The sequence below is a fragment of the Aegilops tauschii genome, chromosome 3 (genome assembly GCF_002575655.3).
Source record: "Aegilops tauschii subsp. strangulata cultivar AL8/78 chromosome 3, Aet v6.0, whole genome shotgun sequence".
Classification (NCBI taxonomy): Eukaryota; Viridiplantae; Streptophyta; class Magnoliopsida; order Poales; family Poaceae; genus Aegilops; species Aegilops tauschii.
In genome coordinates this window covers 126,961,993-126,980,796 of record NC_053037.3, presented here as the reverse complement: position 1 = coordinate 126,980,796, position 18,804 = coordinate 126,961,993, and positions in this window count along the sequence as shown.

Below are 18,804 nucleotides of genomic sequence, written 5' to 3'. Positions count from 1 at the left end.
CAGATATCGCCTACTCTACTCTCTACTGCTTGCATTAGAGTAGTGTAGCATGTTACTGCTTTCGGTTAATCCTATTCTGTTGCATAGCCTGTCACTGTTGCTACAGTTGTTACCCTTATCTGCTATCCTACTGCTTAGTATAGGATGCTAGTGTTCCATCAGTGGCCCTACACTCTTGTCCATCTGCCATGCATACTACTGGGCTGTGATCACTTCGGGAGGTGATCACGGGTATATACTATATACTTTATATACATGACACATGTGGTGACTAAAGTCGGGTCGGCTCGTTGAGTACCCGCAAGTGATTCTGGTGAGGGGGCTGAAAGGACAGGTGGCTCCATCCCGGTAGAGGTGGGCCTGGGTTCCTGACGGCCCCCGACTGTTACCTTGTGGCGGGGCGACAGGGCAGGTTGAGACCACCTAGGAGAGAGGTGGGCCTGGCCCTGGTCGGCGTTCGCAGATACTTAACACGCTTAACGAGATCTTGGTATTTGATCTGAGTCTGGCCATTTGGTCTATACGCACTAACCAACTACGCGGGAACAGTTATGGGCACTCAACGTCGTGGTATCAGCCGAAGCTCTTCTTGACGTCAGCGACGGAGCGGCGCGCGCCGGATTGGACTAGAACGCCTGCTAGGCTAGGTCTGCTTCCGGCCGCGTACGCAATGTGCAGGTGTGCAATGGGCGATGGGCCCAGACCCCTGCGCGCATAGGATTTACACCGGCGTGTTGACCACTCTGTTGAGCCTAGGTGGGGCTGCGACGTGTTGATCTTCCGCGGCCGGGCATGACCCAGGAAAGTGTGTCCGACCAAATGGGATCAAGCGTGTTGGGTTATGTGGTGCACCCCTGCAGGGAAGTTTATCTATTTGAATAGCCGTGTCCCTCGGTAAAAGGACGACCCGGAGTTGTACCTTGACCTTATGACAACTAGAACTGGATACTTAATAAAACACACCCTTCCAAGTGCCAGATATAACCCAGTGATCGCTCTCTAACAGGGCGACGAGGAGGGGAACGCCGGGTAGGATTATGCTATGCGATGCTACTTGGTGAACTTACCACCTACTCTCTTCTACATGCTGCAAGATGGAGGTGGCCAGAAGCGTAGTCTTCGACAGGATTAGCTATCCCCCTCTTATTCTGGCATTCTGCAGTTCAGTCCACTGATATGGCCCTTTACACATATACCCATGCATATGTAGTGTAGCTCCTTGCTTGCGATTACTTTGGATGAGTACTGACGGTTGCTTTTCTCCCTCTTTTCCCCTTTCTATACCTGGTTGTCACAACCAGGCGCTGGAGTCCAGGAGCTAGAGATCCCGAGGATGATTCTGCATGGAGTTCGGCTTCGAGGAGAAGTTAGGAGGTCCCAGGCAGGAGGCTTTGCCTTTTCGATCGTTGCTACTTTTGTGCTAGCCTTCTTAAGGCAAACTTGTTTAACTTATGTCTGTACTTAGATATTGTTGCTTCCGTTGACTCGTCTATGATCGAGCACTTGTATTCGAGCCCTCGAGGCCCCTGGCTTGTATTATGATGCTTGTATGACTTATTTATGTTTTAGAGTTGTGTTGTGATATCTTCCCGTGAGTCCCTGATCTTGATCGTACACATTTGCGTGCATGATTAGTGTACGGTCAAATCGGGGGCGTCACATCTCTGCGCCCATATTTCGCGTAATGGGAAACCGTAGAGGAAATGGGACATGTGTGATTCACTGAGGCTGTCGCTTGGGTTTCCCTTCGTAAACCCTAGTCACTTCAGTTTCACCGATAGGGATCTCGGTCTCACCGAGATAGGATTGCAAACTCTCTATTTCCCTTCGTAACGTTTCGGTCCAACCGAGATGAGCGATCGGTCCCACCGAGTTCGCAATGCAAATTCTCTGTTTCCCCTTCGTAATGTTTTGGTCTCACCGAGATGAGCGAATCGGTCCCACTGAGTTTGCCTGACCAACTCTCTAGTTAGCTTATTACCAAAATCGGTCCCACCGAGTTTGTGTAATCGGTCTCACCGAGATTACATTATGCCCTAACCCTAATGAAATTGGTCCCACCGAGTTGACATGTCGGTCCCATCGAATTGTCTAACGGTCACGTTATGAACTGAATCGGTCTGACCGAGTTTCATTATTCGGTCTCACCGAGTTTGGTGATTTGTGTGTAACGGTTAGATTTTGTGTGGAGGCTATATATACCCCTCCACCCACTCTTCATTCATGGAGAGAGCCATCAGAACATGCCTACACTTCCAACATACATTTTCTAAGAGAGAACCACCTACACTTGTGTTGAGGTCAAGATATTCCATTCCAACCACATAAATCTTGATCTCTAGCCTTCCCCAAGTTGCTTTCCACTCAAATCATCTTTCCACCAAATCCAATCCCATGAGAGAGAGTTGAGTGTTGGGGAGACTATCATTTGAAGCACAAGAGCAAGGAGTTCATCATCAACACACCATCTATTACCTTTTGGAGAGTGGTGTCTCCTAGATTGGTTAGGTGTCACTTGGGAGCCTCCGTCAAGATTGTGGAGTTGAACCAAGGAGTTTGTACGGGCAAGGAGATCGCCTACTTCATGAAGATCTACCCTAGTGAGGAAAGTCCTTCGTGGGCGATGGCCATGGTGGGATAGATAAGGTTGCTTCTTCATGGACCCTTCGTGGGTGGAGCCCTCCGTGGACTCGCGCAACCGTTACCCTTCGTGGGTTGAAGTCTCCATCAACGTGGATGTACGATAGCACCACCTATCGGAACCACGGATAAAAAATCTCCGTGTCTACATTGCGTTTGCTCCCTCAAACTCCTCCCTTTACCTTCATGTGCAATTGTTTTACATTCCGCTGCTATACTCTTAGAATTGCATATGTAGGTTGATTTCTTGACTTTTGCAAAATTGCTAAAATCTGCAAGACTTAAAATTGGGAAAAGGCTAGATTTTTATTTGGTCAAGTAGTCTAATCACCCCCCCTTAGACATACTTTCGATCCTACAAGTGGTATCAGGGCTACGGTCTCCATTTGCCTTGATTTCCATAGCTTTTGGTGATCATAGCCTTGGTTTCACAACCTAGGAGAGTATGGCGTCTAGAGAGGGAAATTACCACCGTAGAGGTCCTTACTTTGATGGTACTAATTTTGCTAGTTGGAAGCATAAGATGAAAATGCATATTCTTGGACATAACCCCGCCATTTGGGCTATTGTGTGTATTGGCTTGCAAGGTGAATTCTTTGATGGGAGAGAACCGAACCGTGAAGCTACCGCGGAAGAGTTGAAGATGCTGCAATACAATGCTCAAGCTTGTGATATCCTCTTCAACGGATTGTGCCCCGAAGAATTCAACAAAATCAGCCGTCTTGAGAATGCAAAGGAAATTTGGGATACGTTGATTGATATGCACGAGGTTACCGACTCCGTTAAGGAATCCAAATTGGATGTGCTTCAAAGTCAGCTTGACAAGTTCAGAATGAAGGATGGTGAAGGTGTCGCTGAAATGTACTCTAGGCTTGCTCTCATCACAAATGAGATTGCCGGCTTAGGAAGTGAATAAATGACGGATAGATTCATCATCAAGAAGATCCTAAGAGCCTTGGATGGAAAATATGATACCGTGTGCACATTGATCCAAATGATGCCCAATTACAAAGATCTCAAGCCTACAGAAGTCATTGGAAGAATTGTTGCTCATGAGATGTCACTCAAGGATAAGGAAGAGCTTCACAACAAGTCAAGTGGTGCTTATAAAGCCTCATGTGATGCTCCCACATCTTCAAGTGAGAAACAAGCCTTCAATGAAGAATTGAGCCTAATGGTGAAGAACTTCAACAAGTTCTACAAGAGTAGAAGCAAGGAGAGAAGTTCCAAGTCAAGGTCCTACAATGACAAAAGATCTTCAATTCGTGAACGTAATTGCTACAATTGTGGAAGACCCGGACACTACTCCAATGAGTGTACGGCTCCCTACAAAAGAAGAGAAGATTCTCCCAAAAGAAGAAGTAGAAGAGAAGAATCTCCAAGAGATGATTGTTATGAACGAAGAACCTCTCAGAGAAGCAAGGATTCGGAAAGGAAGGACAAATCATCAAAGAGCTACACAAAACGAAGACATCAAGCTCATGTTGGTGAATGGGTATCCGGCTCCGACTCCGACCATCATTCCGAAAGAAGTTATCACTCTGACTCCAAATATACTCAAGATGAAGGTGTTGCCGGTCTAGCACTTGTCTCAACCAACTCCTATGACATATTTGAATCACCAAATGAAGGAATTGAAAGATGCTTCATGGCTAAAGGCCCAAAGGTATCACACCCTGAGTATGTTGATTTCAATACTGATGAAGATGATTTGCTAGGAGATGATGATTTACTTGTTGACAACTCTAGTGATGAAAACTATGATGAACTTGCTATTAATCATACTAATCAAGATAAAACGAATGACGATGATAAGAAGGAGATTGAGCGTCTAACTAAAGAACTAAACACTCTTAAGTTAGCTCATGAAACTACCTTGGAAGATCATCGAGAACTTTAAAAGACTCATGAGAAGCTACGCTTTGAAAAGCTCAACCTTGAGCAAGAGCATGAGTTCTTAAAGGCAATCAATGATGATCTTCGCAAGAAAAGTTCTTCTTACATTGCCAATCGTTTCCTCTTGTCTACTTACATGCCACAAGTAAAATCTAGCAACAAGAGTAAGAAAGATTCTTCATCTAGTAGTAACAATAATCATGCTAAATCAAATATTGTTGCTTCGAGTAGTACTCTTGATTCCACTAACTATCCTCTTAGCCAAGTTACACTTGAGCAAGAAAATAGCTTATCGAAGGGAATTATAGAGAAAGGTGTTTACAAGAGCCTTGCCGGAAGTAAGCAATTTGAGGAATGTACGCAAGCAAGGAAGACACCGGAAGAATCAAGGTGTTGGTTTTGAACGAAAGTTCAATGCCAATGGAGTTGAGTGGGAAGAAGATCAATACTCCAAGACGAAATTTGTTCCTCAACAAGAGAAGTATGATCCTACTTCTTTCCAAGGAACACAAGCTCAAGATGATCTTCCACCACAAGACCACAAGCAAAAAGGCAAGGATAAGCTTCAAGAGGAGATTGATGCATTTGAAGAAGCTCCCAAGGCCTTGGTCAAGTGGGTTCCCAAGACTACATCAAGTTGTACTTCATCAATGTTGGAAATATGCCCTAGAGGCAATAATAAATTGGTTATTATTATATTTCCTTGTTCATGATAATCGTTTATTATCCATGCTAGAATTGTATTGATAGGAAACTCAGATACATGTGTGGATACATAGACAACACCATGTCCCTAGTAAGCCTCTAGTTGACTAGCTCGTTGATCAATAGATGGTTACGGTTTCCTGACCATGGACACTGGATGTCGTTGATAACGGGATCACATCATTAGGAGAATGATGTGATGGACAAGACCCAATCCTAAGCCTAGCACAAGATCGTGTAGTTCATTTGCTCAGAGCTTTTCTAATGTCAAGTATCATTTCCTTAGACCATGAGATTGTGCAACTCCCGGATACCGTAGGAATGCTTTGGGTGTACCAAACGTCACAACGTAACTGGGTGGCTATAAAGGTGCACTACAGGTATCTCCGAAAGTGTCTGTTGGGTTGGCACGAATCGAGACTGGGATTTGTCACTCCGTGTAAACGGAGAGGTATCTCTGGGCCCACTCGGTAGGACATCATCATAATGTGCACAATGTGATCAAGGAGTTGATCACGGGATGATGTGAGTTACGGAACGAGTAAAGAGACTTGCCGGTAACGAGATTGAACAAGGTATAGGGATACCGACGATCGAATCTCGGGCAAGTAACATACCGATAGACAAAGGGAATTGCATATGGGATTGATTGAATCCCCGACATCGTGGTTCATCCGATGAGATCATCGTGGAACATGTGGGAGCCAACATGGGTATCCAGATCCCGCTGTTGGTTATTGACCGGAGAACGTCTCGGTCATGTCTGCATGGTTCCCGAACCTGTAGGGTCTACACACTTAAGGTTCGACGACGCTAGGGTTATAGGGAAAGTATGTACGTGGTTACCGAATGTTGTTCGGAGTCCCGGATGAGATCCCGGACATCACGAGGAGTTCTGGAATGGTCCGGAGGTAAAGATTTATATATGGGAAGTCCTGTTTTGGTCACCGGAAAAGTTTCGGGTGATATCGGTAATGTACCGGGACCACCGGGAGGGTCCCGGGGGTCCACCAAGTGGGGCCACCAGCCCCAGAAGGCTGCGTGGGCCAAGTGTGGGAGGGGACCAGCCCCAGGTGGGCTGGTGCGCCCCCCCCCCCCCCACCAAGGCCCAAGGCGCATGGGAGAGTGGGAGGGGGCAAACCCTAGGTCCAGATGGGCCTTAAGGCCCACCCTAGTGGCGCCCCCCTCTCCTCCCCTTGGCCGCACCCTAGATGGGTTTGGGGGCTGCCGCCACCCCTGGGGAGGGAACCCTAGATGGGGGTGCAGCCCCTCCCCTTCCCCTATATATACTTGAGGTATTTGAGGCTGCCATACATATGAGAATGTCTCTCTTTCGGCACAGCCCTACCCCTCTCCCTCCTCCTCCTCTCCCGTGGTGCTTGGCGAAGCCCTGCGGGATTGCCACGCTCCTCCATCACCACCACGCCGTCGTGCTGCTGCTGGATGGAGTCTTCCCCAACCTCTCCCTCTCTCCTTGCTGGATCAAGGCGTGGGAGACGTCACCGGGCTGCACGTGTGTTGAACGCGGAGGCGCCGTGGTTCGGCGCTTAGATCGGAACCAACCGCGATCTGAATCGCTACGAGTACGACTCCCTCATCCGCGTTCTTGCAACGCTTCCGCATCGTGATCTACAATGGTATGTAGATGCACTCCCCTTCCCCTCGTTGCTAGATTACTCCATAGATTGATCTTGGTGATGCGTAGAAAATTTTGAATTTCTGCTACGTTCCCCAACAGTGGCATCATGAGCTAGGTCTATGCGTAGTTTCTATGCACGAGTAGAACACAAAGTAGTTGTGGGCGTAGATGTTGCCAATTCTTCTTGCCGCTACTAGTCTTATCTTGTTTCGGCGGCATTGTGGGATGAAGCGGCCCGGACCGACCTTACACGTACGCTTACGTGAGACAGGTTCCACCGACTGACATGCACTAGATGCATAAGGTGGCTAGCGGGTGTCTGTCTCTCCCACTTTAGTCGGAACGGATTCGATGAAAAGGGTCCTTATGAAGGGTAAATAGAAATTGGCATATCATGTTGTGGTCTTACGTAGGTAAGAAACGTTCTTGCTAGAAACCTATACAAGCCACGTAAAAACTTGCAACAACAATTAGAGGACGTCTAACTTGTTTTTGCAGCATGTGCCTTGTGATGTAATATGGCCAGAAGATGTGATGAATGATATATGTGATGTATGAGATTGATCGTATTCTTGTAATAGGAATCACGACTTGCATGTCGATGAGTATGACAACCGGCAGGAGCCATAGGAGTTGTCTTTATTTTTGTATGACCTGCGTGTCATTGAATAACGCCATGTAAATTACTTTACTTTATTGCTAAGCGCGTTAGCCATAGAAGTAGAAGTAATCGTTGGCGTGACAACTTCATGAAGACACAATGATGGAGATCATGGTGTCATGCCGGTGACAAAGATGATCATGGTGCCCCGAAGATGGAGATCAAAGGAGCAAAATGATATTGGCCATATCATGTCACTATTTGATTCCATGTGATGTTTATCATGTTATGCATCTTATTTTCTTAGAACGACGGTAGCATAAATAAGATGATCCCTCACTAAAATTTCAAGAGACGTGTTCCCCCTAACTGTGCACCGTTGCGAAGGTTCGTTGTTTCGAAGCACCACGTGATGATCGGGTGTGATAGATTCTAACGTTCGAATACAACGGGTGTTGACGAGCCTAGCATGTACAGACATGGCCTCGGAACACATGCAAAACACTTAGGTTGACTTGACGAGCCTAGCATGTACAGACATGGCCTCGGAACACAAGAGACCGAAAGGTCGAACATGAGTCGTATAGTAGATACGATCAACATGGAGATGTTCACCGATGATGACTAGTCCGTCTCACGTGATGATCAGACACGGCCTAGTTTGACTCGGATCATGTATCACTTAGATGACTAGAGGGATGTCTATCTGAGTGGGAGTTCATTAATCAGATGAACTTAATTATCATGAACATAGTCAAAAGGTCTTTGCAAATTATGTCATAGCTTGCGCTTTAGTTCTACTGTTTAAGATATGTTCCTAGAGAAAATTTAGTTGAAAGTTAATAGTAGCAATTATGCGGACTGGGTCCGTAAACTGAGGAGTGTCCTCATTGCTGCACAGAAGGCTTATGTCCTTAATGCACCGCTCGGTGTGCTGAACCTCAGCGTCGTCTGTAGATGTTGTGAAACATCTGACATACACGTTTTGATGACTACGTGATAGTTCAGTGAGTAATGCTAACGGTTTAGAATTGTGGCACCAAAGACGGGTTTTTTGAAACGTCGCAGAACATATGAGATGTTCCGAAGACTGAAATTGGGATTCCAGACTAGTGCCCACGTCAAGAGGTATGAGACCTCTGACAAGTTTCTTAAGCCTCCAAACTAAGGGAGAAAAGCTCAATCGTTGAGCATGTGCTCAGATTGTCTGAGTACCACAATCGCTTGAATCGAGTGGGAGTTAATCTCCCAGATGAGATAGTGATGGTTCTCCATAGTCACTGCCACCAAGCTAGTAGAGCTTCGTGATGAACTATAACATATCAGGGATAGTTATGATGATCCTTGAGCTATTCGCGATGTTTGACACCGCGAAAGTAGAAATCAAGAAGGAGCATCAATTGTTGATGGTTAGTGAAACCACTAGTTTCTAGAAGGGCAAGGGCAAAAGGGATACTTCATGAAACAGCAAATCGTTTGCTGCTCTAGTGAAGAATCCCAAGGTTGAACCCAAACCCGAGACTAAGTGCTTCTGTAATGAGGGGAACGGTCACTGAAGCAGTACTACCCTAGATACTTGGTAGATGAGAAGGCGGGCAGGGTCGACAGAAGTATATTGGATATACGTTATATGAATGTGTACTTTACTAGTACTCCTAGCAGCACTAGGGTATTAGATACCGGTTCGGTTGCTAAGTGTTAGTAACTCGAAATAAAAGCTGCGGAATAAACGGAGACTAGCTAAAGGTGAGATGACGATATGTGTTGGAAGTGTTTCCAAGGTTGATGTGATCAAGCATCGCATGCTCCCTCTACCATCGAGATTTGGTGTTTGCGTTGAGCATGATTGGATTATGTTTATCGCAATACGGTTATTCATTTTAAGGAGAATAATGGTTACTCTATTTATTTGAATAATACCTTCAATGGTCTTGCACCTAAAATGAATCTCGATCGTAGTGATACACATGTTCGTGCCAAAAGATATAAAATAGTAATGATAGTTCCACATACTTGTGGCACTGCCATTTGAGTCATATTGGTATAGAACGCATGAAGAAGCTCCATGTAGATGGATCTTTGGACTCACTCGTTTTTGAAAAGATTGAGACATGCGAACCATGTCTATTGGTATATATGCATGAAGAAACTCCATGCAGATGGATCGTTTGGACTCACTTGATTTTGAATCACTTGAGACATGCAAATCATACCACATGGGCAAGATGACTGAAAGGCCTCGTTTTCAGTAAGATGGAACAAGAGAGCAACTTATTGGAAGTAATACATTTTGATGTATGCAGTCCAATGAGTGCTGAGGCATGAAGTGGATATCGTTATGTTCTTACTTCACAGATGATTTGAGTAGATGCTGAGTGTATTTACTTGATGAAACACAAGTCTGAATTATTGAAAGGTTCAAGTAATTTCAGAGTGAAGTTGAAGATCGTCGTGACAAGAGGATAAAATGTCTGTGATATGATCATAGAGATGAGTATCTGAGTTACGAGTTTGGCACACAATTAAGACATTGTGGAAAGTGTTTCACAATTAATACTGCCTGGAACACCATAGTGTGATGGTGTGTCCGAACATCATAACTGCACCCTATTGGATATGGTGCATACCATGATGTCTCTTATCGAATTACCACTATCGTTTATGGGTTGGGCATTAGAGATAACCGCATTCACTTTAAAAGGGGCACCACGCAATTCCGTTGAGACGACACCGTTTAGAGAAACCTAAGTTGTCGTTTCTTAAAAGTTTGGGGCTGCGAAGCTTATGTGAAAAAGTTTCAGGCTGATAAGCTCGAACCCAAAGCGGATAAGTACATCTTCATAAGAATACCCAAAACAGTTGGGTATACCTCCTATTTCAGATCTGGAAGCAAAAGTAATTGCTTCTAGAAACGAGTCCTTTCTCGAGGAAAAGTTTCTCTCGAAAGAATTGAGTGGGAGGATGGTGGAGACTTGATAAGGTTATTGAACCGTCACTTCAACTAGTGTGTAGCAGGGCACAGGAAGTTGTTCCTATGGCACCTACACCAATTGAAGTGGAAGCTTATGATAGTGATCATGAAACTTCGGATCAAGTCACTACCAAACCTCGTAGGACGACGAGGATGCGTAATACTTTAGAGTAGTACGTGATCCTGTCTTGGAAGTCAAGTTGTTGGACAACGATGAACCTACGAGCTATGGAGAAGCGATGGTGGGCCCATATTCCGACAAATGGTTAGAAGCCATGAAATCCGAGATAAATAGATCTTTGAGAAGAAGACGGACGTGGACGGTAATGTTACCGTCTATGAAGCTCGACTTGTGGCAAAGAGTATTTCCACAAGTTCAAGGAGTTGACTACGATGAGATTTTCTCATCCGTAGCGATGCTTAAGTCCGTCGGAATCATGTTAGCATTAGCTGCATTTATGAAATCTGGCAGATGGATGTCAAAACAAGTTTCCTTACCAGTTTTCGTAAGGAAAGGTTGTATGTGATACAATCAGCAAGGTTTTGTCGATCCTAAGGATGCTAAAAGGTATGCTAGCTCCAACGATCCTTCCATGGATTAGAGCAAGCATCTCGGAGTCAGAATATACGCTTTGATGGAGTGATCAAAGTTTTTGGGTTTATACAAAGTTTGTTAGAAACTTGTATTTACAATAAAGTGAGTGGGAGCGCTACAACATTTCTGATAAATATATGTGAATGACATATTGTTGATCCGAAATGATGTAAAATTTCTGGAAAGCATAAAAGGTTGTTTGAAAGGAGTTTTTCAAAGGAAGACCTGGATAAAGCTGCTTACATATTGGGCATCAAGATCCATAGAGATAGATCAAGACGCCCGATGATACTTTCAAAGTACGCACACCTTGACATGATTTTGAAAGAGTTCAAAATAGATCAGCAAAGAAGGAGTTCTTGGCTGTGTTACAAGGTGTGAGTATTGAGTAAGACTCAAGACCTGACCACAGCAGAAGAGAGAGAAAGGACGAAGGTTGTCCCCTATGCTTTAGACGTAGGCTCTACAGTATGCTATGCTGTGTACCGCACATGAAGTGTGCCTTGCCATGAGTTGGTCAAGGGGTACAATAGTGATCCGGGAATGGATCACATGACAGCAATCGAACTTATCCTTAGTATCTAGTGGACTAAGGAATTTTCTCGATTATGGAGGTGAAAAGGAGTTTGTCGTAAAGGGTTACGTCGATGCCAACTTTGACACTAATCCGGATGACTCTGAGTAGTAAACCGAATTCGTATAGTAGAACAGTTATTTGAAATGGCTCCAAGTAGCGCGTGGTAGCATCCACAAGATGACATAGATATTCGTAAAGCACACACGGATCTGAAAGGTTCAGACCCGTTGACTAATAACCTCTCTCACAAGCATAACATGATCAAACCAGAACTCATTGAGTGTTAATCACATAGTGATGTGAACTAGATTGTTGACTCTAGTAAACTCTTGGATGTTGGTCACATGGTGATGTGACCTGTGAGTGTTAATCACATGGTGATGTGAACTAGATTATTGACTCTAGTGCAAGTGGGAGACTGTTGGAAATATGCCCTAGAGGCAATAATAAATTGGTTATTATTATATTTCCTTGTTCATGATAATCGTTTATTATCCATGCTAGAATTGTATTGATAGGAAACTCAGATACATGTGTGGATACATAGACAACACCATGTCCCTAGTAAGCCTCTAGTTGACTAGCTCGTTGATCAATAGATGGTTACGGTTTCCTGACCATGGACATTGGATGTCGTTGATAACGGGATCACATCATTAGGAGAATGATGTGATGGACAAGACCCAATCCTAAGCCTAGCACAAGATCGTGTAGTTCGTTTTCTCAGAGCTTTTCTAATGTCAAGTATCATTTCCTTAGACCATGAGATTGTGCAACTCCCGAATACCGTAGGAATGCTTTGGGTGTACCAAACGTCAAAACGTAACTGGGTGGCTATAAATGTGCACTACAGGTATCTCCGAAAGTGTCTGTTGGGTTGGCATGAATCGAGACTGGGATTTGTCACTCCGTGTAAACGGAGAGGTATCTCTGGGCCCACTCGGTAGGACATCATCATAATGTGCACAATGTGATCAAGGAGTTGATCACGAGATGATGTGAGTTACGGAACGAGTAAAGAGACTTGCCGGTAACGAGATTGAACAAGGTATAGGGATACCGACGATCGAATCTCGGGCAAGTAACATACCGATAGACAAAGGGAATTGCATACGGGATTGATTGAATCCCCGACATCGTGGTTCATCCGATGAGATCATCGTGGAACATGTGGGAGCCAACATGGGTATCCAGATCCCGCTGTTGGTTATTGACCGGAGAACGTCTCGGTCATGTCTGCATGGTTCCCGAACCCGTAGGGTCTACACACTTAAGGTTCGATGACGCTAGGGTTATAGGGAAAGTATGTACATGGTTACCGAATGTTGTTCGGAGTCCCGGATGAGATCCCGGACGTCACGAGGAGTTCCGGAATGGTCCGGAGGTAAAGATTTATATATGGGAAGTCCTGTTTTGGTCACCGGAAAAGTTTCGGGTGATATCGGTAATGTACCGGGACCACCGGGAGGGTCCCGGGGGTCCACCAAGTGGGGCCACCAGCCCCAGAAGGCTGCGTGGGCCAAGTGTGGGAGAGGACCAGCCCCAGGTGGGCTGGTGCGCCCCCCCCACCAAGGCCCAAGGCGCATGGGAGAGTGGGAGGGGGCAAACCCTAGGTCCAGATGGGCCTTAAGGCCCACCCTAGTGGCGCCCCCCCTCTCCTCCCCTTGGCCGCACCCTAGATGGGTTTGGGGGCTGCCGCCACCCCTGGGGAGGGAACCCTAGATGGGGGTGCAGCCCCTCCCCTTCCCCTATATATACTTGAGGTATTTGGGGCTGCCATACATATGAGAATGTCTCTCTTTCGGCACAGCCCTACCCCTCTCCCTCCTCCTCCTCTCCCGCAGTGCTTGGCGAAGCCCTGCGGGATTGCCACCCTCCTCCATCACCACCACGCCGTCATGCTGCTGCTGGATGGAGTCTTCCCCAACCTCTCCCTCTCTCCTTGCTGGATCAAGGCGTGGGAGACGTCACCGGGCTGCACGTGTGTTGAACACGGAGGCGCCGTGGTTCGGCGCTTAGATCGGAACCAACCGCGATCTGAATCGCTACGAGTACGACTCCCTCATCCGCGTTCTTGCAACGCTTCCGCATCGCGATCTACAATGGTATGTAGATGCACTCCCCTTCCCATCATTGCTAGATTACTCCATAGATTGATCTTGGTGATGCGCAGAAAATTTTGAATTTCTGCTACGTTCCCCAACAATCAAGTAGGACTACAACTCCAAGGATTCCCATCAAGATGGTGTGGATCCCGAAGAAGGACTAGAGAGTTCTTGAGGGTGACTTCGCCAACATATCTCACTCATATCTTTCGGCAAGGACGTGTGCAAACAACTTCCATATCTTGCACAAGTTCAAGGAGTCACAAACCCTCTTGTTGGTAAGACAAGGGTGATAACCCACAAGTATAGGGGATCGCAACAGTTTTCGAGGGTAGAGTATTCAACCCAAATTTATTGATTCGGCACAAGGGGAGCCAAAGAATATTCTCAAGTATTAGCAGTTGAGTTGTCAATTCAACCACACCTGGATAACTTAATATCTGCAGCAAAGTATTTAGTAGCAAAGTAATATGATAGTAGTGGTAACGGTAACAAAAGTAACGGTAGCAAAAGTAATATTTTTGGTGTTTTCTAGTGATTGTAACAGTAGCAACGGAAAAGTAAATAAGCGAAGAACAATATAGGAAAAGCTCGTAGGCATTGGATCGGTGATGGAGAATTATGCTGGATGCGGTTCATCATGTAACAATCATAACATAGGGTGACACAGAACTAGCTCCAATTCATCAATGTAATGTAGGCATGTATTCCGAATATAGTCATACGTGCTTATGGAAAAGAACTTGCATGACATCTTTTGTCCTACCCTCCCGTGGCAGCGGGGTCCTAGCGGAAACTAAGGGATATTATGGCCTCCTTTTAATAGAGTACCGGAACAAAGCATTAACACATAGTGAATACATGAACTCCTCAAACTATGGTCATCACCTGGAGTGGTCCTGATTATTGTCACTTCGGGGTTGCCGGATCATAACACATAGTAGGTGACTATAGACTTGCAAGATAGGATCAAGAACTCACATATATTCAGGAAAACATAATAGGTTCAGATCTGAAATCATGGCACTCGGGCCCTAGTGACACGCATTAAGAATAGCAAAGTCATAGCAACATCAATCTCACAACAAGTGGATACTAGGGATCAAACCCTAACAAAACTAACTCGATTACATGATAGATCTCATCCAACCCATCACCGTCCAGCAAGCCTACGATGGAATTACTCACGCACGGCGGTGAGCATCATGAAATTGGTGATCGAGGATGGTTGATGATGACGATGGCGACGAATCCCCCTCTCCGGAGCCCCGAACGGACTCCAGGTCAGCCCTCCCGATAGGTTTTAGGGCTTGGCGGTGGCTCCGTATCGTAAAACGCGACGAATCCTTCTCTCTGATTTTTTTCCCCGAAAGTGAATATATGGAGTAGGAGTTGAGGTCGGTGGAGCGTCAGGGGGCCCACGAGGTAGGGGGCGCACCCTAGGGGGGCAGGCGCGCCCCCCACCCTCGTGGGCAGGGTGTGGGCCCCCTGACGTGGATTTTTCTTCTGGTATTTTTCTTATTTTCCAAATAGATGTTCCGTGGAGTTTCAGGTCATTCCGAGAACTTTTGTTTCTGCACATAAATAACACCATGGAAAGTCTGGTGAAAACAACGTCAGTCCGGGTTAGTTCCATTCAAATCATGCAAGTTAGAGTCCAAAACAAGGGCAAAAGTGTTTGGAAAAGTAGATACGACGGAGACGTATCAACTCCCCCAAGCTTAAACCTTTGCTTGTCCTCAAGCAATTCAGTTGACAAACTGAAAGTGATAAAGAAAAACTTTTACAAACTCTGTTTGCTCTTGTTGTTGTAAATATGTAAAGCCAGCATTCAAGTTTTCAGCAAAGATTATGAACTAACCATATTCACAATAACTCTTAGGTCTCATGTTTACTCATATCAATAACATAATCAACTAGCGAGCCATAATAATAAATCTTGGATGACAACAGTTTCTCAAAACAATCATGATATGATATAACAAGATGGTATCTCGCTAGCCGTTTCTGAGACCGCAAAACATCAATGCAGAGCACCTTTAAAGATCAAGGACTGACTAGACATTGTAATTCATGGTAAAAGAGATCCAATCATAGTCATACCCAATATAAATTAATAGTAATGGATGCAAATGACAGCTGCGCTCTCCAGCTAGTGCTCTTTAATAAGAGGGTGATGACTCAACATAAAAGTAAATAGATAGGCCCTTTGCAGAGAGAAGCAGGGATTTGTAGAGGTGCCAGACCTCGGTTTTAAAGCAGAGATAAATAATATTTTGAGCGGCATACTTTCATTGTCAACATAACAACCAAGAGATGGCGATATCTTCCAAGCTACACACATTATAGGCGGTTTCCGAACAGAATGGTAAAGTTTATACTCCCCCTCCACCAACAAGCATCAATCCGTGGCTTTATCGAAACAACGAGTGCCTCCAACAAGCAACAGTCCCAGGGGGAGTTTTGTTTGCAATTATTTTGATTTAGTTTGCATAAAGCATGGGACTGGGCATCCCGGTGACCAGCCATTTTCTCGTGAATGAGGAGCGGAGTCCACTCCTCTTGAGAATAACCCGCCTAACATGGAAGATAAGGGCAGCCCTAGTTGAAACATGAGCTATTCGAGCATACAAAACATAATGTTTATTTGAAGGTTTAGAGTTTGGCACATACAAATTTACTTGGAACGGCAGGTAGATACCGCATATAGGAAGGTATGGTGGACTCATATGGAATACTTTGGGGTTTAAGGGATTGGATGCACAAGCAGTATTCCCGCTTAGTACAAGTGAAGGCTAGCAAAAGACTGGGAAGCGACCAACTAGAGAGCGACAACAGTCATTAACATGCATTAAAATTAATGAACATTGAGTACAAGCATGAGTAGGATATAATCCACCATGAACATAAATATCGTGAAGGCTATGTTGATTTGTTTTCAACTACATGTGTGAACATGTGCCAAGTCAAGTCACTTAAATCATTCAAAGGAGGATACCACCCCTCTATACCACATCACATCCATTTTAATAGCATGTTGGCACGCAAGGTAAACCATTATAACTCATAGTTAATCAAGCATGGCACGAGCAACTATGATCTCTAATTGTCATTGCAAACATGTTTATTCATAACAAGCTGAATCAGGAACGATGAACTAATCATATTTACAAAAACAAGAGAGGTCGAGTTCATATCAGCTTCTCTCATCTCAGTCAGTCCATCATATATCGTCATAATTTCCTTTCACTTGCACGACCGAACGATGTGAATAATAATAAGAGTGCACGTGCATTGGACTAAGCTGGAATCTGCGAGCATTCAATAAACAGGAGAAGACAAGGCAATATGGGCTCTTGGTTAAATCAATAATAATGCATATAAGAGCCACTTCAACAATTTAATTATGGTCTTCTCCTATCGACCCCTAAAGAAAAGAAAAAAATAAAACTATTTACACGGGAAAGCTCCCAACAAGCAAAAGAAGAACGGTAAATATTTTTGGGTTTTCTTTTTAATCATTACTACTACAGCAAGAAAAGTAAACTAAATAAAAGCTACACTATTTTTTTTGTTTTTCTTAAAGTTTATCAAACACACAAGAAGAAAGCAGGAAAAAGAAGAAAATAAACTAGCATGGATATTACAGTGAAAGAGTATGAGCACTGACATCTAGCAATGAGTGTGTGTAAACATAAATGTAATGTCGGTGGGAAATACGTACTCCCGCAAGCTTAGGAGTTTGGCCTAAGTTGGTTCATTGCCATGGATGGCCTGGCGGATATCTGTAGTTGTAGCCGGGGTCGTACTGAGATGCAGCGGTTGTCGCCTCCTGAACTGCAGCGTGACGGCGAGCTGCCTCCGCCCTCCTCTCATACTCATCTGCCTCCTCTCTGGTAATAACATATCTTCCTTTTGCCGGATAATCAAAGAAGGCAGGAGCAGGGAGAGTAATACGGACAGCACGACGTCTGTCAAAGATTAAGCGATACCGGAGAGGTGATTCATTCCTGTCGACAAACTGGTGGTGGACCATAGCATTATAGTCTAAATAAGTAGGAGGCAACTCAATATCATCCTCACGAACGTCCACACCAAGAAAATCAGCTAAGCGGGTTGCATAAATTCCTCCAAAGAAATCTCCATTAAATCTATTATGATGCAACCTACGTGCAACAATGGCTCCCAAATTATAAGATTTGTCTCCTAACACAGCACTCCTAAGAATACTAAGGTCAGGGACACACATATGACATGCTTCATCTTTACCATTTATGCACCTACCTATGAAGAGAGGAAAATAATGTATAGCAGGAAAATGAATGCTCCCTATGGTAGCTTGTGTTATATCTCTAGATTCCCCCACAGTTATACTAGCAAGAATATTTCTAAATTTAGATTTGCGAGGTTCACTAGCACTACCCCATTGTGGAAGTTTGCAAGCAGTGGTAAAATCCTCTAAGTCCATGGTATAAGATTTTTCATAAAGATCAAACAGGACAGTTGGGGAATTACGTGAAGATGAAAATTCAAACCTCCTCACAAAGGAACTAGTGAGATAGTGGTACTGGCGGCATTTGTCTGCCTCGAAGCTCACAAGATCAGCGTTACGCAAATATGCGTTAAATTCTTCCTTGATTCCCGCTTGATCCATAAAGTTTTCTGAAGGCCATTCACAAGGCCGCACTGGAGCGTCCCTTGGTGGCTCATCGTCAGCATCACGCATTGCAAGCCTGGGTCCTTGCTTCCTTGAAGAACCACCTTGGAACATTTTCCTAAGCATATTTCTTCCTCTGAAAAATTTCTGAAATTTTTAGTAACTTCAAACAAAAGTGAACCAAGCTCAATAAAATTGATAGCAACTACTCCTACAAGTGCCTAGAGCCTATATCATGCATTAGAACTACTTGGAACTATATAAATTTGACATGCAAGCTCAAGAACATGGTCACCTAGGCAGCACAAATTTGCAATGAATAGAGCACTAGAACAAAAACTAATTGGACCAATGGAGGAGTCACATACCAAGGAACAATCCCCCAAGAAGTTTTGTGAGAGGTGCTTTGAGCAAGGAG